This window comes from Chinchilla lanigera, unplaced genomic scaffold (assembly GCF_000276665.1).
Source record: "Chinchilla lanigera isolate Chin_1 unplaced genomic scaffold, ChiLan1.0 scaffold00098, whole genome shotgun sequence".
NCBI lineage: Eukaryota > Metazoa > Chordata > Mammalia > Rodentia > Chinchillidae > Chinchilla > Chinchilla lanigera.
The window spans coordinates 7,393,219-7,416,552 of NW_004955499.1; the positions used below are offsets into that span (position 1 = coordinate 7,393,219).

A 23,334-nucleotide genomic window follows, 5' to 3' on the forward strand; every position below is an offset into this window, starting at 1 on the left:
TTCGTGTACACCCTTTAGCACCTTGTGATTCTGCTTCTCTGCTTTTTTAGTTATTTGCTTCTCTGACTCATTCACCATACTTCAGATGAATTGAGACCTTATGTATCCTTCATGCTTAAAGCAATACCTTCCTATACTAGGCACTCAATAAATATTAACTGAAGAAATGAATAATAGTTTTGCCCAGACACATCAAACCAAATGAAAGTACTATCTTTCTATTTCTCTCTCACAGGAGTTGCTTTTCACATAATTACATATTATTATATCACCCTGACTCGTGGCTCCACTGTACCACATTGAGTATATCTCTTGCATTGTCCATCATATGTAAGTTTTAGAATCTATCTCATTGTCTTAGTTACTTTTCTTTCTTTGCTGCCACAAAATAACCAAAGCCCAAGATTAAGGGAGGAAAGGTTTATTTAGCTCACAGTTTGTGGAGGTTTTAGTCAGTAATCCACTGGCTCCAAGGCAGGGTGGAAAGGTGAGGGGTAACACTTCAAGGCAGTAGAAGACAGCAAAAGCAACAAGAGCAAAACAGGGGAGTTGAGGGGACAAGCCTCTTCTCCTCCCTTGTATTGTAAGCAGGCCCCTTGCCCTAGGGTGGCTCTTTTACACCCATACCATCTCCATGCTCTCCTCTTGCACTGGCTCAGAATGTTTACAAAGTGAGGACTATGGTACCCTGCTGAGTCACTTAGCTAAACTTCTAAACTTTTCAAGTTGACACAATGTATCAATCATTACACTCATCATTTCCTTCTATTTTTGTAGAGCTCTAATAGTTATGTCTTTCAGCTAATATAACATCTAAAATATTTATCATAGCACTCCTGCGCTCCTTTTAATTAATTAATTAATTTATTTATTTATTGGTACCTAGAATCAAACTCAGGACCTTGTGTTTGCCAGGCAGGCACTGTGCCACTGAGCTACAACCCTGGCCCCCTGTGTTCCTTTGAATCTCACGAACTTCTTTCTACAAGATGGTGTTGAAGCAGACCATGAAATCATCCTAGAATATAATGTGGTAGAGTTACTTTTTACAGACATAAATGAAATAATTATAACCTAGACTGTGTGTGTTTTATAAAGTTTAAGACTATGGACAGCTTTCTTTACTGTCCATTTGTTATAAACTTTATGTATTTGTGATTATTTAGGCAGGAATTCTTGTTATTAATTAGAAATCATTTGCATAAAATACAATCTCCTTACAGATGGCACACTGGCAAACAGTCCTAATATTATGTGCATAAAAAGTGCAAATGGTAGTGATTTGTTTTAACTCAGTACACCAAGTAACTAGACATTTTATCAGAATTCAGATACTAACAGCTAAGGTAAGAAAGGAACATTTCAATTCCTATGTTTTTGAAGAAATAATCTATGCCATCTCCCTGCAAGCTATATTTCTTAGAATGCCAATATGTATTCTGATTTTCTTGCCTTAAGAAATGCTAAAACATGAAAGACCTTTTTTGCCACAATTAATTCTAGAGATTTAACCACTATAAACTTTTCCTTGCCTAGAAGAAATTGCAGGTGGGTAATAAGCTCAGGTAAGTTTGTATTTGGATGAGAAGCTCGGTGATAAGAAGCCAAAAGCTTGTGCAAGGCGGGAGGGTACTCCTTGCGTGGTAACTAGTTAGCCAAAGCTCTCCTCGATGCCTGGAGGAACTGGTGCTCATTCTCTGCCCGAGCCACCAACTTTTGCATTTTATTCTTTCTCTGTCCTGGTTGTCTTCCTCATGGTCACAATAGCTGAGGTCCACTCAGGCATCTGTGCTTCTGGAAGGAGGAAGGACAGAAAAGAAACAGCATAAGAAAAGTGCAGACTCTTTGTCAAGACAGAGACACCTTTCCAGGACTTCACCTGGCAGGTGTTCCCTTGTGTGACATGAGCAGGGCCATCCTATCATGACTCCAATTAAAGGCAACCAAAGAAACACAATCTCTGAGTGGGAGGCTGGGTCCAAAGTCCATGTACCTTCCACAAAAGGAATGTCAGATAAAATGGTCAGTGTAAAAAGAATGAACTTGTTTATTTCATCCTTCTAAAAGTACAAGGTCAGGGCTTAAATAAGGGCCCTCCGAAGGTCCCCAGTTTGGTGTTACTTGGGTGAACTATGGAGCTCCCTTGTGGGAGGTCCTTAGGTCATTGGGAACATGGCCTTAAAGGGGACTGTGGGACTCTAATCTCTCAGTCACTCTCTGCTTCCAAGCTCATGATGTGAGCAGTTTGCTCCTACACACACTGGCCATCTTTGCCAACTCCTGTCCTCACCAGAGACCTAAAGCAGTGGAGCTACTCAGCCATGGACTAGAACATTCAAAATGAGGAGCTAAGTAACCTCTTCTCTTTATAACTTAATTTCCTCAAGTACTTTGCTGTAGTAATGTAAAGCTGCTTAGTATGCATGATTAATGTGTCATTCCAGATACTGAGCAGGGGAAAAAAAAAAAATAGGTCATTTTTCTGAGTCATCTCTGTCAAGAGCTTACTGCTTCTTTCAGGAGTCTGTTGGAGCCATTTCTGAGCAAGGTGTTGACCCAGGTGCCCATCCTGGCTAAGATCACCTTCCAGCATAGGCCAGAGTCTTCCCCAGCATTTGTAACTACAAAGACTTCAAAGGCAGGTAGAGTAGAACCACTATTACAGAGGTACTTAAGTTTGCAAACTCAATTCTCTCCACAATTCCAGTTGCAAACCAAACTGGATGAGAATGGAATCAAATTTTCCCATAAGGTCAACATTGAACCTAACTACTGAATTTGATTTGGTTCTTATCCAACTTGACTGGAAACCAGAATCATGGAAAGAATCAAGTTCACAGACCGAAGTATTACCGTATTTCTTTGGGCTTAATCCTTACAGTGACCTGGCCATTTTCTTCCTCATTTCAGTTCCTTTGGCTGTGTAGTCAGAAGTAGGAATGCTAGGTTATGTGGTAGTACAATTTTTTTTTTTTTTTGGTACCCGGAATCGAACTCGGGATGTTATGCTTGCCCGGGCAGGCTCTATGCCACTGAACAAATTCCCTGGTCCTGATGTGGTAGTACAATCTTTAATTTTTTAGAAATTATTTTTCATGAATGAAGAAGAAACAAGAATACCCACCCATGTTTCTTATTTGCATAAAGAAATTGAGGAAGGGTCTACAAAATAAAATACAACCAGTTACCAGAGAGTGGAGCTATGACAAGGAATGTATGCAAGCCATACATTGTGCTATCTATATTTTTGTTATTTTTACCTTGAATCATATATTCCAAAGAGGAGGTAAAATGCCTGTATTGTGGGTCTTTCATGCTCAATTACAAATAGGAATTATGGCTTGTGCTTGGTAAATGCCTGACCAAGAACAGGGAAAAATGGGCGTGAGTGGTGGAAAGACGCTCCTAATATCTATCAGATCAGCATGACTAAAGCTCACTTATTAGAAGAGTGTTTATATTATTGCTTTAAATAATAAAACAATAACTTGGTCCCTTCATGCTATTCTCTATTGCTATATGATTTTATTTTTTCCTTTTTGATTAGTATCTATTTGTGCTACAAAAAAAAATTCATTATGGGGTATTGGTAACATACATATCACATCTTGATCTTTTTTACTGCCTCTTCCTTTTCTCATCCTCCTAGCTTCTTCCATCTGCACAACCCTTACCATCTCCAGAAAGTGAAATCTCAGGCTCTTTGAGGAGAAACTGTCAGAAAGGGGTTTTGCTCAAGTTTGTACCCCTCTGAGCATATTTATGGCTGTGCGCATCAGAGTGGAGTGAAACCCACAAAAAGTAAACCTCAAGGGGAAAGTGTGTAGCTCAGCTGAGGATCCTCCCCTACAAGAAAATTCCCCTAATAAAACCTACGGGCATTTTCCAATTTGACTCATTGTTGTAGGTGGTGGTGATGCTGATGGTGGTGGTTTATATTCTCTTGGCTTCCTGTCAGGGAAGCATCACCTGATTTGGCAAAGCAAACATAAACCCATTGAAGAAAAAAAAAAGGACCATGAAAATAGCATTGGTATTTCCCATAAATTCCACGGGAAAATGTCTTCTTGGATCAGAGCAGAACCCCTATTACAGTGGTACCTCAGTTTGCAAACTCAGTTCTACCAAGGCCTGGGAATAATTTACTTGCCAGCCTTGATCTTGTTCTATAGGTTTGTCTTGACTGAGGGAAAATAAGCCATCCTCCTGAAAATGAGGTCCTCCTCCTTGACCATCCTTAGAACTCATCTTGCCAAATTCTTGCTATGCTTCCCTGTCATTGCATGACATATTACATCAGGATCAGTGGCGAGACACAGCATATTTATTAACTTGTAGTCTCTGGGGTTCCAAAGTGTAAGTCTTAGCTCAGGCGCCAGCTGGAGGTCTCACAAGCAGCCACCAAGGTGTTCGCTGGGCTGTGCTCCTCTCTGGCCCGCAGGGTCCTCTCCCATGTACATAGGGTCTCCTTGCAGCTGCTGAGGCCCATTGTCTTGCTTGCTGTGAAGCAAGGATCAGTTTCGGTCCCTTAACACGCAGCCCACTCTACAGCCACCTTCACTTCAAATCCTTCTGACTTCAGACAGAAATCAAACAGCTCATCAGACTGAACAGACCAAGCAGGTAAGCTCCTTTTTGGTTCACACAAAGTCAACTGCTGCATAACCCAGTCACAGAAGAGATATCTCACCAGCTCTGTACATGCTCAGGGGTCAGGATTTCAGAGGGTTTTTGTATCATAGGGCGGGAATCTGCAACCATTTATAACTCTGTCTACCAAATTTCTATTTTCTTCTCCGACCTCAACGTGCACATGAAAAACAGAGAAGTCCGGCTCTGTGCTCTTTGATTTCCTAGGCAGGAATTCAAAGTCATAGGCAATACACAGAAGAACATTTCTGGCAATGCTGTCTGGAGCCAGGAGAATCAGAGAAAAGGGAAAGTGTTGGAGGGGTGCTGGAAGTGTCCTGTAGACTTTTGCAGCTCTCCCCACAGAGGCTGGATCTTAGGGAGAAGTCAGCTCTTCCACTGAAATACAAAGAGAGAAGAAAAGGAGGAAGGGAAGGAGGGAGGCTGGGAGGGAGGAAGGAAGGAAGAGAGGGAAGGAGGGAGAGAGGTAGGAAGGAAGGAAGGAAGGAGGGAAGGGAGCAAGGGAGGGAGGGAGAGAGGAAGAAAGGAAGGAAGGAAGGAAGGAAGGAAGGAAGGAATGGAGGAAGGGCAAAAGGAAAAAAGGAGGGAAAGATGGAGGAAAGAAGGGCTAAAAGGAAAATTTAACAACATTATTTAAACAATTAAGTGTCCTCTATCCATTTATTTGATACATGTTTTAGGAAGAACTATTGAACCAAGAACTGGGTTAGGTGCTAAGAATATGGTGTCGGACAAGAGAGCCATACCTGCTTGTCGCTGGAGAGTACAGCATATTAATAAAAAGAAACGCAGCCCCCATATAAGTAAACCAACACATAAAATAGTTCTGAACTGCAGTCGGTGCTATAAAAGGGACTCAATTCATGTGCTGCACAATTCCCAATAGCCAAGATCTAGAACCAGCCTAGGTGCCCATCAACAGATAACTGATAAAGAGAACACCCAACGGAGCATTATCCAGCCCTTAAGAGCAAGATTGTGGCATTCTTCAGGAAAAAAAAAAAAAAAAGGATCAATCTGGAGCCCATCACGTTGAGTGAAATAAGCCAGTTTCGGAAAAACAAATATCTTGGTCTACAGGTGTGTCTGCATCCTCCCTGCCAGATGATGGTGGGTTTTCAATAGACTCAGGTGCATGCTGAGGGCAGAGTCTCCTTGCAGCTGCTGAGGCCCACTGTCTTGCTTGCTGTGAAGCAAGGATCAGTTTCGGTCACTTAACACACAGCCCACTCTACAGCCACCTCACTTCAAATCCCTGACTTCAGACAGAAATCAAACAGCTCATCAGCTGACCAGACCAACCAGATAAGCTCCTTTTTGGTTCACACAAAATCAACTGTTGCATAACCCAGTCACAGAAGAGCTGGGGCCCATCATATTGAGTGAAATAAGCCAGTTTCAGAAAAACAAATATCTTGGTCTACAGGTGTGTCCGCATCCTCCCTGCCAGATGATGGTGGGTTTTCAATAGACTCAGGTGAATGCTAAGGGCGTAGGGTCTCCTTGCAGCTGCTGGGACTTTCAGGGACCCCTTGGCAAGGAAATTCTTCTCTCTGTGATTTGTTTCCAAGGTGTTATCATCTCATCTATCATCACCCCATAAGTTTTGATGACTCCCTGACACCTCTAGGTGTTATTTTCTGTTCTGTTTCTCAAATCCTGGGCACGGAAAAAAATTCTTACTGAAAAGCCAGAGCCCACACCCCCTCTTCCTTGTTCTGGGGGCCAATGTCATAGACAGCACATGTATTCCACAGCTATTCTAGAGAGAAACAGCACCCTGCAGCAGATGTCCTCCCAGTTGACATTTTCCCAGGAGAAGGCCTATTAACGTCCAGTACCCAAACTTCAGAGAAGGTACTCATTTATCAGTGCCACATTTGTGATGTATTTTGGGCTCCCTCTCAGCATGTTCATGCAGATCTTTGTTTTTTCAAGAACAGAATACGAGCATTTGGTAGACGGAGGCTGTGTGCGTGCTCGCACACACGAAATCCCCAACACGCTTCTGTCCCCAGAGGTTTCTGCAATCACTTGGGATTCCTCAGGCAGATCCCCTCTTTCAGCTGACACAGATAAATTCCCTTTTGCCGTTCCCAGTCACCCCAAGATTCTGGCACAGCTGTGGGTGTCGAGGGGGTGACACAGAGCTGTGGTTCATTACACCAGGTCCCTGACTTTTGTAGTTCACTGAAATAAGCCAGTTTCAGGAAAACAGTGCACTGCTCCTCAGGTAAGCCAGAGTACGGATGCTCAGGCAACATGGCAAGTGCTACTACAGCAAAGACAGGTGCGGCAGTCCTTAAAGAGGCTTTTCCTTTGACCGCTGTTGTCTCCAGGGTTCTTAATAATAAGAAAGGGTAGCATCCCCAAGGTCGCTGCAGCCGTCACTCGTTAATGAGCTCCAATATAAAGGAATGTGAAGACAAGTCAGGAGGAGGAGGCAGGAAATCCAGAAGAGTGGAACAGCAGTGAGCTAAGGCTTGCAAAGTGTACCCAAGTCCATCTAAAGAGACCTTGCCGAATTTGAGTTAAAAACAAAAAGAATGAGCAGAAGCAGATGCCTTGTGGGTTGATAGTAAAATATTAACAAACAAGAACAAGAAAGTGTTTGCTGTTAAGCAGAGTTTCTTAGCTGGCGTAAGGCTGAATATCTAAGAGTAGACAATAGATCCACAGACCATTTCGTGAAACTAGGCTCGGGGAGCGCTCAGGGGAATAAAGATCACCTCTGTCCTAATTAATATAACAATGTCTACATTTAAAAAGCTAAGGGTCAAAGCGCCGTCTGTCATAAACACAAGAGTCTTGGACTGTGGAGTTCGGCCCTGGGTGCCAGGTACAGTTAGAGCAACTTGTGGCCACCAGTACGCAACCAAGCAGAAGACAGAAGTCAGACAAGATGGGGAGACTTGCTCCAGAACCATTCCGTCCTGTGTCTTGATGTTGTAGGCAGCTGAGTGAGATAGAAATATTACAGGCAGTCAGACAAGCCTGGGCCCTGGAAGGAGCCAATATGGAAAGCAAGATACCTGGCAACTTTGGGAGAGGCAGGCACTTCTGCTGCAGACCAGACCTCAAGACAAAAGATTAAACAAATGCACCCACATATCTGCCTAGGGATGGACCTCAGGGGTTGATATTCTAAATAGGTAGCAATCACCTTGAAAAAGGCAGGAAGAGTCACTAACCCAACCCCTTACAGGAAAGGCCCCTCTTCTGTATCCTTGCTAGCTTGCTATGTGACTGCTTCTGCATTTGATCCCGATTTAATCTATTTTACCTGAACAACAACACTTGTAATCTTACTGATTGACCATAGTTTTGTCCTACCTCACGCCCACCTGTGAATTCCCGTGTTTCCCACCTTGCACCTGCCTCACCTTGTGGTTTTGCTCTATAAAAGTCCTAGAAAAGAGAAGTTCCCAGCCAGCTCACTCGGGCCCCCTTCTGTCCCTCTCTTGGACAGAAGCTTTCATTCCCTCAATAAATATATTCTGCTCATAACCTCCATTGTTCCTAAAATTCATTCTTTCATTTTAGAGAACATGAACTCATCCCAGATATCTTTCAGGTTGGGAGTTTCTTTCCCCTATATCGTTGACATTTCTCATTGCAAGGTGCGTAGCTGGCCCGATGGGCCTCTGAGCTGCCCGGGACTAAGCTCACGGCACCCTTGCAGCCCTTGTAGGCTCTCTGTCCTCACTTAATTCTCCACTAGCGAGAGATAGGATGGTCTTAATACCTTAAGGCCTCAGGGCAAGCTCAGTCTTGTGGGCAAGCTTATGCTTCCCTCTCAAGTTGAAAGTCAAGAATTCCCCATCTCCTCATGATTCCCTGACACATTTCTGGTTCACCTGGAAGGTAGACTCCTTTTCAAGTGGCTCCCTAAAACCTTCCTGTAGTGGGCTGGACCCCAAAATTCACATTTATTTATTTATTCATTTTGAGACAGGGTCTCACTTTCCGGCTGGCTTGGAAGTCACTGTGTAGTCCAGGCTGGCCTTGAACTCATGGCGATCCCCCTGCCTCAGCCTCCAAGTGCTAGGATTACAGGTGTGCACCACCACACTCCACCCACAATTCACTTTTAAGGCATAGAATATGGTGGAAAGGGTGGGTGTCCCTTCTGAGAACTGGTTATAAGTCTGTGACTGATCCATAGGGACATAAATTCAGAAGGGGAGACCGAGGGGGCTGGGTTTTCGGGGTGATGGCTAAACACCATAATGTTTCTTTGAGCTTGATAAAAATATTTTTAAGTTGATTACGGTAATGAGGGCATAAGCTGATAAATACACTAATAAACATTGAATTGTACAAATTAAATGGGTGAATTGTATGATAGATTTGTTATGTCTCAAAGTAAACTGTGTCTGCCCAACCCTTGCTCGTTTGCTCATTTATAAAGCAAGCACGCAGGCTGTGGGATGCTCTGTGGAGAGGGTCTAATGGCGAGGAACTGGATAAGCTACTTCCTAGACAAGCATTATCCAGCAGCTCAATGCCATCAGCCTGCCAGACGATGAATCCCACCAACACTCACAACATCTTCACCAAGACAGCCTAAAGGTGAGGGCCTAGGTAAATCATTCTTGTATTCCTGATATATGGAACTTAGGTATCAAACCTCTACATGGGGATATTTGTTACACAGCAATAGATAGCTGATATACCACAAAAGAGCTCCATTTTCCACCCTAGGATTTTCCATCAGTGGGAATTTCTAGGGCACAAATAGACTCATGCTGGATCAATATCTTATCCTATTGCTCATGTGTAGCTGCTTGATTAAAAGTTTTTCTTTTAAATCACTTTTCAAAAGGAAAAATATTTTATATTTCTGTATCAGTTTTACAGATTTACACTTATTTTATGTATTGCTTTGATTTCACTTTTATTTGCCCCTCTGTTCTACTTTTTTAGATAGCTAAGAGATTGCTATTTTTGCGCATCACACAACCATATTACACTGCTCTGTATTTTTTCATGTATTTAGACTCACTCTTAATTTAGATTTCCTATATGCATGCTATGTTCTAATATTGTATGCACTTTTAATTCTTCACCACTTTGGGGTGTATATTTTTAGGTCTCTTAAAATACCACTGATGTTCAGGCACTGTAGCTGTTTTATCACCCATATTTTGGATCCCCAAGTATGCTTTCTCAGTAGCTTTAAAAAGCCTCACACTAGATTTACTGCTGTTCTTGGCCTGAGGAAATTATGATCATTTTTAAAGCCCTGAACTTATTACCAGACATTTGGTAGCAAGGGGAAATTGGTTGCAGTTTTTGGAGGTTCTAACTCAAGATGAACTTCATTTCTTCCAAGGTTCTTCTTTATCATCCTTGGATGAGATGAAATTTATGTGCAAATGTGCTTACAGATAAATAAGGACTGACAGAAAAATGAATAGTGACAGAACACACCAAGAAGTTAATAACAAGAGGGAAACATAAAATCTTTTCTAGGCAATCATATTTGAAGGCCAGCCAAGGTCATTGTTAACTAACTGTGGATTTTTCCATCTGTTGTCAAGGGAAATAGTTTGCATTCTACTCTCGTATTCTAGCCTGTTCAAGTGATCTGCCATCCAATTTATGCTTTGTAAGCTTCAGAAACGTTTCAGGAGAGCTGCTCTGATATGGCTCTGAGATAGGATACACTTTTGGAAAATCAAATTTAATTTGATTAAATTAAATTTCCTTAATCAAATTTGAGAAAGCATAATTTGAAAGATGATTGCATTAATTTATTTTTCATAACTAATATTTTCAAGGGCTGTAGGGCTCTTAACAGCCATTGATCAATGCCAGCCATTTAAAGCCAGTTTACATTCAGATAGCTTAAATAATAAGTAAATATGTATTGATGACACACACACACATGAAAGAGATTAAGAGCAGCCTATTGTTAAGAATTTACTTGGTATTTTACAGATCTTCAAACATGCATGTGTGCGTGTGTACGTGCTCGCGTGTGCGCGCACGCACACACACACACACACACACACACATGGACACGGACACTCAGTACTTACTTTTCTCTCAGAAGAATGACTACAGGACTGAGACCACATCTCCTAATTCATCAGTTCAAATGTTGTATTCTTAGTGACCTTAAGTAAAGATTTTATGCATTGTATGGGGGAATCCATTCAGGAAAGACAAAGTGGAATTTCTTTAGGGTTCAGAAAATACCATACCAACTATTCAGTGTGAGGCTTTATGCTCTTTTCTCCCCGAACTGTTTCCTTTAATGCATATGTCACTTCACATTTAAAAGACAGGAAAAAAATTTCCAGTTATCCCTTACACTCAGCGTTTCCTTTGCAAAGATAAAGATACTGATTCATGGTCCATACTTGGCTACCCAGGAAACCTTTGTAACACCGACCAGAATTCACAAGACAGCTCACATTCAACATGTACAACCACCACACATAGTCTCCTGAGGAGCATCTCCAGGAGGTGATAAAAAGGAAATACAGAATTTGCTAAACCACTAGGTGTGTTGAATTTTCTGCTTAGACTTCAGTGCATGGACATCACTTGGCCACTTCTGGGAACATGGTTCTTGGGACACATGGGACTCTGTAAGACCCAGATTTTCACAGCAGAAGGAACGTGGTCATCCTTCCCATCATCCCAATCAGCCAATAAAAACCTGCAGAACTGTCCTGGTTAAACTGTACCGGCTTTTATTGTTAAGAGTTGAAAGTCCTGTTCTACTTGCAAAAATGTTGCATGACACAGACTCAGGAACTATCCAGAGATACTGAGCACATTGTTTAGATCAACCTCTCCTTCTCTGTTCTTATTCTTAAACTTCCATGATGCCCTCTCCTAAATGAGAGGAACACATCTCAAAAACTCTTCATTTCTTCACCCCTGATATGTGCTAGGCAGGGTAGCAGGATTCACTGTGAAATAAACACAGCGGAAAAGGACAAGGAGACAGAGGTGAAGGTCATGAATAACATCATAGGAATGGAGCACAAGTGTGAACTTTTCCCCATGTACTTGTTTTTTTTTGTTTGTTTGTTTGTTTGTTTGTTTTTGGTTTTTCTCCGGTACAAGGAACCGAACTCATGATCTTGTGCTTGCCAGGCAGGTGCTTTGCCGATGAACTAAATCCTCAGCTCCCACCCCATGTACTTGTAACTGAACTAAAGACTTGGGCACACTGCCCTGTTTAATGCTCAGAACTTCCCGGATGACCCATTGGACCCCAGCACACTCAGTAGGCTGCTTGGCCTATCAGAGCTGACCAGGGAATTGTTTGTAAAAGTAGATGATGGGGCAAGCAAATTCCTGACCCTGGCTTGTATTCCCTAAATTCTGGGACCAATGCAAAACACTTACTAACAAAGACAAGTTTAGATTCAGCATGAATTCACTTAGGAATATTGTACTGCAGGATCATACCTGTATACTACAATTCTAAAAGTGGGTATGAACATTAATATGTACATTAAGCACCTAAGAAGTTCTAGGAATAATTTCTATAAAGTATATTAGCTTGTAACCAAAATCTAAAACTGTGCATCTGTTTATTGCACTACTGGATGAAGTTCTATAGTGGAGAGAAAAAAGAAAGAAAGAAAAAAGAAAGAAAGAAAGAAAGAAAGAAAGAAAGAAAGAAAGAAACAAACAAAGAAAGAAAGAAAGAAAGAAACAAACAAACAAACAAAGAAACAAACAAAGAAAGAAAGAAAGGAAAGAAAGGAAAGAAAGAAGAGAAGAGAAGAGAAGAGAAGAGAAGAGAAGAGAAGAGAAGAGCCTTGATGACTCATTACTTTAAAGAAAGAGCCAGCCAAGAACAGCCCCAGAGTCTGCCAAACTCAGTAGGACGTCCATATAACAAACAGCACTGAGGATGAGAATGTCATTTTACAAGAAATGAGAAAGAACCTGAAATAAAAATAAAAATTCCCACTAATTGTGATAAGAGACAACTATTCATCGGAGCCTAAACCCCAGAAGGTATGTGGGGCCCTGTTATGGTTTGTGTTAGATGTCCCCCAAAACCTCATGCGATTATAGGTGGGGCTTTTCAGAGATGGCTAGTTCTGGAGTGTGTGATGCTGGGGTCAAGGGTGTGTGATTGCTAAATTATCTACTGATTGGTTTGGCATAGTTCTGGGTAGGATTAAGAGTGCCCCATGCCAGGTGTGAGGGCATCTTGGTTACTTTTCTGTCCTTGCTGAGACAAAATACCTGATGCCCAGAATTAAGGAAGAAAAGGTTTATTTAGCTCACAGTTTGTGGAGGTTTCAGTCCATACTTGGCTGGCTCCCAAGCAGGGTGGCACATGGCAGAGAGCAACAGTTCATGGAGGCAGAAGACAGCAAACCAACAAGAGCAAAAGGGAGGAGCGGCAGAAAGCAGCCTCTTTCCCTCCCTTATATTGTATGCAAACTACCCACCCCAGGGCGAGTGCAGCACTCATATCCATAATCCCAATATTGGACTGTGGATCAATCAAAAACTCTAGAAGCCCACCCCATGACTGCATGAGGCTTTGGGGGGGACATCCAGACACATACCATGACAAAGGGCTATCCACCCTAAGGTTGGGTAGGCTGGATAAGATGTAAGGGACAGAAAGAGAGTCCTTGCTTGTTTGTTGCTTGTTGTTCGTTGTTTATAGCTTGCTGCCTCCTGTCTTCTGCCTGCCATGAACTGTTTCTCTTCTGCAATGCCCCTCTGCATAGTTGCTCTGCCTTGGAGGCAGCTGGTTATGGAGGGAAGCCTCTACAAACTGTGAGCTAAATAAATCTTTCCTCCTTTAACTTTGAGTGTTGGGTATTTTGCCTCAGCAAGAAGAAAAATTATTAAGACAGACCCAGTCACTGAAAGGATGTAAGGCAGAGCAACAACAGGATTTACAAACAAACAGATTCAGAAAGAACCAAAGTAGAGCAACTTCCTCTGTCATGAGAATTCCTAAGCACAAACTTCCATTTAAGTAGAAATTTATGTTCGTTAGCTGAAAGGTCTCTTTGGCACTAAATTGGCACTATGCTTGCATTGCCCGAGCAAACTCTAAGAGGAAACTGGTCTTTATTTATTTATGTCCATCTCTCTTCCCAAGGGATATGAAAGACAAGATGGAAGCCATCAAGGAGAAAGTCACATTTTTCCATTGTTATCCTCATCTATGGGACAGCCATTGCCAGGGCCACTAAAATAGCTACAGAATCACTTAGCAAAGCTAAAGAGAACTTTAGTGATATGGTTGACCAAGCTCAAACAGAGTAAGCAAAGCATAGCAAGGTGAACAGAATGCATCCATATCCTAACTTGGGCAGTGGGGAGATGGGCTGGGGACTATCCCCAGAGCCCAGTTATGAACATGAAGCAATCCCAGAGCAGTTGTCCATGCAACTTGTGTTTAAATCCTATGCAGTGGTGTCTTCATGCCAGGGAGATGACAGGAAGCCAGACCTTGCATCTGTGCAAGGTGACTAATTTAGCTCTGGCCTCCTAGGGAAAGGCATAAGCCTAAACACGCTACTCACCTGTAACATAAAGATGGGAAGAACTCCTCGCTGATGGCTCATGGACAAGTAGCTTTGCCAGCTGCTCACGGCCTGGGTCATATAAGTAAAAACAATGAGGCTTCATAGGACACAGAAAGCCTAGGCTTTGCATAGTGTTGAGGATACAAGCTCCAGCTTTATCCACTCCTTAGTTTACAATCTGAAGCCAAGAAATTAAAAGGAAATCTCAATAGGGATTGATAAGATCAAGCATAAAGTTCCTCTGAAATCCATTTTTACAGCCCAGAAAGGGCACATAGGACTGCCATTAAATTACTTTTAAAAAGAAAACATTTGAAGGTGAGGTAAAATAAAAAGAAGGCAAGCATGAAAGGAACTAAGAAAAATGCTATGAGCAGGAGCAGGAGCAGCCAGGGGACTGAAAGTAATCACCACGTAAAAGGATAATTAAGTACGTTTATAAAAATAAAGAGAGCAAAGAAAGAAATAAGACTTAATGACATGGTATTCTTTATTTTAAGAAAATAACAATTTAGAGAAACATTATACGGAATTCTAGAAATTCACTCTCACACATGCACATGCATATTTTTATGCCTGAATAAAAAATGCCATTGGGGAATGCCAATCTCCAATAATAGAGGGCAAATTAAACCTTTCATGAGAAAGACCAAGAGAAGTAGGTGGTTTATGGTACGGAAAATCAGCGGGAAACACTACCTCGCACACAAGCCAGTGGGGACCGCTGAGGCTGGAAAGTTGGTGTTAGAAGCCAAAGGTGCTTGTACCTTCTCATCACTGTGACCTCTTGCTCTGCAGCCCTGAAAAGCAGTGTGAGAATAACAGAAGACCTCACACTGGCTACTGATCCTCCAAGAGACTATACCCTTGAGATGAGAGTACAGAACAAATACATCAGCTCCACTTTCTCCTCCCTGGCCAAGGACTTTGATCTGAGCAGGAAGAAAAATGGAAAGAAAGCAAAATGGAAAGGCATTATAGGGATTTCCAGGCCACTAGTCAGCCCTAACTAACTTAGGAAAAAATGAAAGGATATCTACCACGACCTGTTCCATTTACCATAATCCTGGGAATTTTAAAGAGTCAGCTAGGCTGCACAGACACGATTCCCCATAGGTCTGTCTCAAACATCTGCACATCTTCCCAGCGCAAGTACTGATGTTTTTTGTTCCTGACAGTCTTTTCCAGGGTGGTGGAACCTCGAACAACCCTGGAAGATAGAAATGGTGTTTCCCTCTGAAGCACAGGTTGGGCAGGTTGGCTTTCTGCCCATTATGAAGCTCAGGGGGTCTCCTCGTTTGAGAGCTCCCAGCTATGATTCAGACCCCTTGCATGTGTGAGGCACGCATGTACCCTCCTATGGCATAACCAGGGAATCTGAGAGGCAAAGAAAACTGGTACGAACATGTAACCACCCTCTGTTCCCTGTGCTATGAGAAACAGTCTGTTGTTTCTGGTCGGGAGACTCGTGTCTTTTCAATGTTCATGGAACCATGGCTGGCTAAAGAGAGCAAAGAAAGGAGAGCATAAAAGGAAGGTAAAGTCTTCCTTTTATGAGAGCAAAGTAAAGTAAAGAGAGCAAAGAAAGAGAGTATAAAAGGAAGGTAAAATCTCAGACCCTCCTCAGTTCATGACAAGTGAATCAACAACGCTTCAGAATAGCTGCACATTAGGCTGCTTGCTCTGTGACAAAATAAATAAGTTAAAATGACAGGTAACTACATGGATAAATCCCAGTAATATTTTAGGTGAATATAAGCAAACCACAAAAGGATGCATCCGCTTGTGCATAACATAGTTGTCGTTTGGGAGTCCAGAAGACACAAATATAACTGGTGCATAATCTTCTCAGTAATGCGGCTCTCAGGAAAAGTAAGGAGAGCTGAACCAGAATGTGTGTTAACTAATGCAAATAGGTCAGAACATTAACATTTGTGAATTCTATCAGCTGGGTATGTAGATGTGCTATTCAGATCCACAGTCCTTACCTACGATTCTAAACAGTTTGTTCTTAATTTTCTTTCAAAGTATATGGAAGAAAAAAATCTAAAATGAAATGCAGAGTGCTATCATTCATCCTTATTTGTCATACTTATTGTGACCATCCGTTATGGTTTCCATCTAGATGTTCCCCCCAATGCTCCACGAGCTCACAGGTGATGCTTTGGGGAGGGGATTGGACCATAAAGGCGTGACATGCATCAGGGGATTAGTCTACTAATGAGTTTGGCTAAATGTGATGCTGGGGGTCAAGCCTGGTCTGAGAAGGTGGGTCTCTGGGTGTGAGTCCTGGAAGGGTCCGTCTCTCCCTCCTCCCTCGATCTCTCAACCTCTCCCCTCCCCACATCCTTTCTGCTGCCATTGCCATGAGCTGGTTCCCTCCTGTGATGCTCCTCTGTCACGCCACCCTGCCTTACAGCCAGGTGCCTATGGACTGAACCTTGACAAACTGTGAGTCAAAATAAACCTTTCCTCCTTTAAGTTTTGGTGTCAGGTATTGTGTGTTGAGAATGAGAAAGTAACTAAGACACTATCTATATATTTATCAGTGGAATAAGAATGTGTGTGGTAAGCCAGGTGTGGTGGCACATGCCTGTAATCCCAGCAGTTGGGAGGCTGAGGTGGGAGGATCCTTGGGAGTTCGAGGCCAGCCTGGGCTACAAAGTGAGCTCAAAGCCAGCCTGAGCTGCACGGTGAGACCCTGTCCCAAGAAGACAAAAGAAAAAAAATTGTGTGTGGTTATGCTAACCTGAGCCCTGCTGGTGGCTGGGCTGTTCAGTAGATTAAGCCCACACTTCACCTTTCTAAACTCTTGAACTCTAAAACCCCTTGCCCTGTACAGTTTTGGAGAAGGATGTATATAGTCTTAACAAGTTTCCTTGGGACAGGTTTCCTTGTGCTTTCCCATCACACTCATGTTAGGAGCAGCTTGGATGCTGCCCTCCAGGACTTCTATGAGGAAGTCCTGTCCTGGATGGCCTGGGAGTTAGCTCACTGCCCATACAGTGCAGCCCAGAGATGCAGAGAAGTGGCTGCCCCTGAGGGCAAAGGTTTGACCAGGGGTATCAGAGCTGTAGGATGAATGCTTTCTTCCCTCTTTCTCATCCTGGCTGGATGGTCCTGCAAAGAACATTATTCCCCAGGACTTCCCAGTCTCATTGCATGAAGCAGATGGTTGCCAGGTTTATTGTGACTTACAGTTTGTCAAGGTTCCGTCCATAGGCAGCTGCCTGTAAGGCAGGGTGGCATGGCAAAGGAGCATTGCAAGAGGGAACCAGCTCATGGCACGGCAGCAGAAAGGATGGGGGGAGGGGAGAGATTGAGAGATGAGAGATCAAAGGAGGAGGCAGCGGCTAATGTGATAAATCCCTCTTCCTACCCAGGCAACTCAGTCTGGGCTCTTGCCTATGGTGACCAGCTGTCCCCAAGGAGTGTCCCACATAAGCTGCAACAGCAAGCCCATTCTCTGGGAAATGTAAGCCAAAATGGTCATCATGCCAGTGTCACATTCCTAGGTTCAGGTGTGTGGGGGAATAAAGGGGCTTCTTCTCTAAGTCTGAAGAACAACCTCAGGTATTATGGTTCTGATCTAAAGTGCCCCCCACCAAATCTCAAGTGTGTAGATGATCATCAGATCAGGGCACCATATCCATTAGTGAACTCATCCCCGGATGAATTTTGTAGCTAAGAGTTCTTTCAGGAAGTGGTGCTAGGTTGGAAGTGGGTCACTGTGGCATGTCAGGGAAGGGTGGGTTCTCGTGCCTAACCCTTCCTGCATACTTTCTATGCTTCCTCGCTGCCATTGGCCAAACAGTTTTCCCCCACCATGTTATTCTACTGCACTATTTCTGCTTGGGAGGCAACCAACTATGGCATGAACCCATGAACCAAAATACACCTCCTCTCTTTAAATTCGGGGTGTCCAGTACTGTGTCCAGTGATGGGAAAGCAACCCACATACCAGGTAACCTCAGAAGTGGGAGAATCAGGGCACCTTGTTGCCATCCATTTCTGCACTGCATTCTCAGTGTATGGAAGTAACATTTCCCTTTGAAGACCAATTTTCCTTTCGAAACGTTCACGTAAAGTGCTCTCGCTGACAGCCAAGCTACAAATCCACTTCTGCTTTGGTCAAATGACCCAACCCAAATTATTAAAATGTGTCTATGGTCTCCAAACACTTTGATTTACTGTAGCTCAGTTTAATTTATGCCCCTCAAGTGGTGGAACTTTTCATGAGTGTGGACACCCCAATTCTGCTATTTTAAGGATGAATCTGTGCCCACGCATCCAGAGTGATGCTGTGGCAGGGGCCAGTTGATTGGGGCTGGGCTTTGCTTGTCAGACCCGGAAGTAGAAATAGAGACACTGACACCTGTGGAGACACATGCCCCAGTCTGGACTCCTTCACTTGGTTGTCTGCCTACTGCTTCCTGTGCACGGAGCCAAGTTCTAACCACAAGCAAGGACAGCGCCTGATGTTCCCCTTGGTCCTGACTTTTTTCCTGCCTTCAGCCGTGTTCTGCAAAGCAATAAATCGTGAACTAGGTCATTTTAGGACATTTTTATTGTGGCGTATTTTTTCTCTCTCCTGCCATCTTATTACATTATCTTGCCAAATGGCAGAGAAATATAAAACAGATGTTCCAAAGTGGAGAGCCCAAAGAGAGGATTTCCCTTCAGAGGCTACGGCAGAGAAGGTCTAAAGAGTCAACTGTACTCACAGGCATACACTTGGGAGCCCGGAATGTACCACGGAGTGTCAGGGTTCACAGACAGAGGCAGAGCTAAGTTTATCTCTGTGGAACAATGTAGAATGGGGAAAAAATGCTTTGACAGCTAAAAAGGAGGGGAAAGGAAATTAGAGGTCAAATGTTTCTCGCCAAATGTTTTTCAAAGCATTGTTTGAGATAATGTGCAAGTTTCTTTTTGGAACGGGGTCGGGGAGCGGAAAAGAGATGCAAAAGTGTGGTTTGGCGTAAGTACACTGCTGCCCGGCTCATGAACAATTTTGAAAATGAGTATTTTTAGGAATAACTTTGCTCAGCTGGATTTCAACTAAGGTTTGCGGTTTTTCTGTTTTGTTTTATGTTGTTATTGGTCCTGGGCATCAAACCCAGGGCCTTGAAGATGCTAGGCAAGTGCTCTGCCCCTGAACCACACCCCCAAACCCTCAGTTTTATATTTCACATATTTACCAATGTAACTTTCCACAAGAAGGAATACACAAAAATTCTCATCTTCTCATATGTGTGTAAGAAAAATGCGAATGGGCATATAATAACCGAGAAGCAGAAAGTAGGAATTTATAAAGTCCTACTTGGTTCACTAAATACAGTCAAGACAGAAATGTAAGATTCTTTACAATTACACTATATGTTAATTAGATATATGAATGGAAACAATTAGAAATGGGCTTCACAAGCTTCTAGCTTAAGAAAACAGACTTAGCACAATTTTGCATTGCTTCTGTCTTCAGTCTTTTTAAATTGATGATGAATGGGTGATGAAACTAACAAATCCATGCCAACAGAAATTTTATGGTGTGAACCTACTACCAGGTGTGCAGTTTCTACCAAATTCTACCATCAGAGTTTCTCAGCCCCAACAGTCCTGCCACAGAAGGCTGGGTGCTTCCGCCTGTGAAAGTGGAATTCCCATGGTACATGTCGCAGCACCCTGGTCTCCACTGACCAAGTGCAGGAGCACTTTCCTTTTGCCCCCAAGTGTACCAACCCCAAATCTCTCCAGACCTCCACAGAACACTATCCGCTTAGTTAAAAATCCCTGACCGAACCACAGAGAGCAAGTGGGGGAATGTTTCACAGCACAACTGAGCAGAGGACAGTGAAACTTGCAACATTTGTAGGGGACACCATAGTGCAGAAGACAGGCAGGCGAGATACATGTGTGAGCATCCGAGAGAACCCAGACACGATGCTACAGTGCAACAGCAGGGAACAGAGACTGGAGAACGAAGAGACAGAAGACAGCAGGGGTGAGCAAAGTCTCTAAATGGAACACCAGACTATACACATGCGTACACTCTGTCACAATCACATGTAAACACGTAGTCATAACACACATACATGCATACATGTGCATGCATATGTATATACATATATGCACTCTGGCTCATACATGCACACACAGTGTGTGCACATTCACATACCCAGGGACATGGACACATATTAGGTCCGTCACAGTCGCATGTGCACATAACACTCACACATGCATGTGTGCATATATATGTACACACATGCATACACTCTGCTTCATATATGCATACATATATGCATGATCACATGTGGGAACATGCACACAATTCACTGTCACAATCACATAGGTACACACTGCCACACATGTGTGCATGCATACACTCTGCCTCACACATGTATGTACATATTCACGTAGTCACACATGCAAACACACTCACTTTGTGAAGATGTGCACAACATTTCCATGGCAAACATGCACATAAGTGCATGCAGACATGTAGGTATTTACATGCACACACTGTCATAGTCACACATTACAACATTCCCAAACTACAAGTGCACCTATGTGCACATAACACATGAACATGTACATGTTTTCATATATACACAAAGGCAGATACTCTTTACACACACACACACACACACACACACACACACACACACACGTACAAACACATCCTGTGGCAGAAAAGCATGCAACCAGGGATTTATTCCGGAAGTAAAAGCAAGAGAATGTTCCTCTAAAAAATTTAAACCAACAACTTGGGAAGAATTCCATCGGCCAGGGTGAGTATGCAAATACTGGTGTTGAAACACCTGCCAACCCAAACTGAAGCCCTCACCAACAAGTCTGTCCCGTCTCAGAACCTCAACCTCCTTTGCATTGCATACCGGGGTAGACAGGAATCTGGACGCATCTGAGGAAAGCGTCAGCCATGAAAGGGAAAATCTAAGATAAACACAAAAATGGAGCATGGCAGAAGTGCAGATATGTAGGGGAAGCACTAAAAAGAAAACAAAAATCAAATTACCATTCTCAGACACATGGAAGCAGACATTCACTTAGAACCCAAATCCCAACTCTGCTAATGAGACAAAAATGATTGTTTTAAACATCAGGATCTAAGAGAACACTGAGAAATTAAAAACATGGAGCCCAAATGAGAAAGCTAAAGCAAATATGAAACTGATTAGTATGGAGAAAACAGGGCAGGATGTTTTCAAAGAAATATTGCAATAAAAGAACATTTCCCAGAACTGCAGGCGAGTGAGTGCCTTTCAATTAAACCAGCCCGCAGAGTGCTGAATAAAAGCAACCTCCACCCTCTCACATCTCTGAGAAGTTCTAGAAGTGATGACATAGCATGGCATGTTAAGAACAAGAAGTAATAGCCCCAAAGTTCTGATGAAAGACAACAACCCAGAATTCTGAGCAGTCCCGGTAGTAATGAAGCGTGAAAACAGACTAACAGCATTTTCAGACCAGCAAGAACATAGTATAAGTCCCAGGCATAATTCCATCCTTAAGAAGCAATTTGGTGTCACAAAATAGATCAATAACAACAAAAAAAATTAGGATCCAAAAAAATTCCCCACCTAGCTGTGAGGGCAAAGGAAGCCCCAGGCTGGCAGCTCTGACTTTTTGGATTGAAGACTAATTAGTGAGACGCAGGCAGGAGGATGGAAAGAGATCTTTGAGAACACAGAGGTGACCCCTAACACTAGATACAAGGGATCAGGGTCACAACAGCCTAATGACAGGTGACCAATGAGAGATTAAGAGAAAGAAAGAGTCATGGACTGGATCTTAGCCCACAGCTGCTCTACAAAGGGTTTGATCAGAGGGTCAGCATGAAACTTTCATTTGATGGAGCAACGGCATTTTTGCTGCTCTTCTGGTCTGGATTTTATAATTCCTGGGTTTAATTCTGCCCAGTGGAAGAGCTAAGGGATGAACAATGCAAGAGCTAAGGGATCAACAACAGTAGGAAAAAGAGACTGAACTTGGTATGGACGAGAGGGAGGAACCAGAGGGAAGCAAAGCTGATTTTGCTGATATGCTTCTTGGACCAAGTTATGCAACAAACCAGCTACATTTAGCAACCTCCACTGTCATGCTCCTGGCCACTGGCTGTACCCAGCACTTTGTGGTAAGGCTTCGTTATTCAAGGGACAGTGCCTCCTGGGAACTGCTGTAAATGCAGTTACTGGCCCTGCCCCAGAACTACTAAATCAGAAACTACATCTTGTCAAGACTAAGTTAGGGTCCACAAGTGGGAAGACTCAATATAACTGTGCTTCTTAAGCTACCATGTTTGTGGTCATTTGTTACCCTTTACAAGAAAACTAATGCAATACATGGAGCTCTATCTGTTTTAGAAAGATGAATGAATGCAAGGAGCAATGGAAACACCACGCAAAGTACAGCATCAACCCTCACAGAAAGAAGTCGGTAGAGAGCGTCTTATGTACCTACATCCAGGATGAGGGAACCTGTTCTTTCAGATAGGGAGCGATCAGCAAGTAGTAAAGCAGAAGACATAAGATGGACCTCTAAATAGGGAAGTGTGGCTTTGTAGGCTGTGTTGTCTCATCACAATCATTCCTCTGTGACATGTTGATCATGCCACAAGCTCTATAGCTGGCAGGTTGGATGGCTCCCAAAGGCCCAGGAGTTAAAGCCCTGGTCCCACGGTGCCACACTTGGGAAGTGGTAGAACCTTCAAGAGGCCGATCTTGGTGGAAGGAAGTTACATCACTGGGGGTGTGGCCTAAAAAGGGACTCTGACTCCAGCCCCTTCCCCTTCCTCTTTTTGCTCCTGGTCATCCTGAGGTGAGCGATCTTGCTCTGCCATGATCTCCCATCGATTTCATGCTGCCCCATCACAGGTAACTGAATCTTACTGGTGGGAGAACAGAAAGGCTTCCAGGTCCCACATGCCAATGGAAACAGGGATCTCTCAAATCAGCCTTTTCATGCAAATGATGAGCAGCTGGAAATGACATGGTCCATTGTATCAAGTGATGTAGTTCATTATTAGAACACATGCTCTTTTGCTAAAGGCAAAAGCTATAGTCATGTTAATTCCCAGATGTGTCTTAGGCAGCCATCAGAAAATATCTCTTACTGCCATTGTCAAGCCTTCTACAGACAG

At 43.1% G+C, this 23,334-nt stretch overlaps 1 long non-coding RNA gene across 1 annotated transcript; it reads right to left on the reverse strand.

Moving 5' to 3' along the window:
* Positions 1-876: 876 nt before the first annotated feature.
* Positions 877-22,865, reverse strand: LOC106146851. Its single transcript, XR_001231454.1, has 3 exons — positions 22,652-22,865; positions 14,178-14,249; positions 877-1,794 (listed from the first exon to the last, which is right to left on the reverse strand). It is a non-coding gene; the product is annotated as an uncharacterized LOC106146851 (long non-coding RNA).
* Positions 22,866-23,334: the final 469 nt, after the last annotated feature.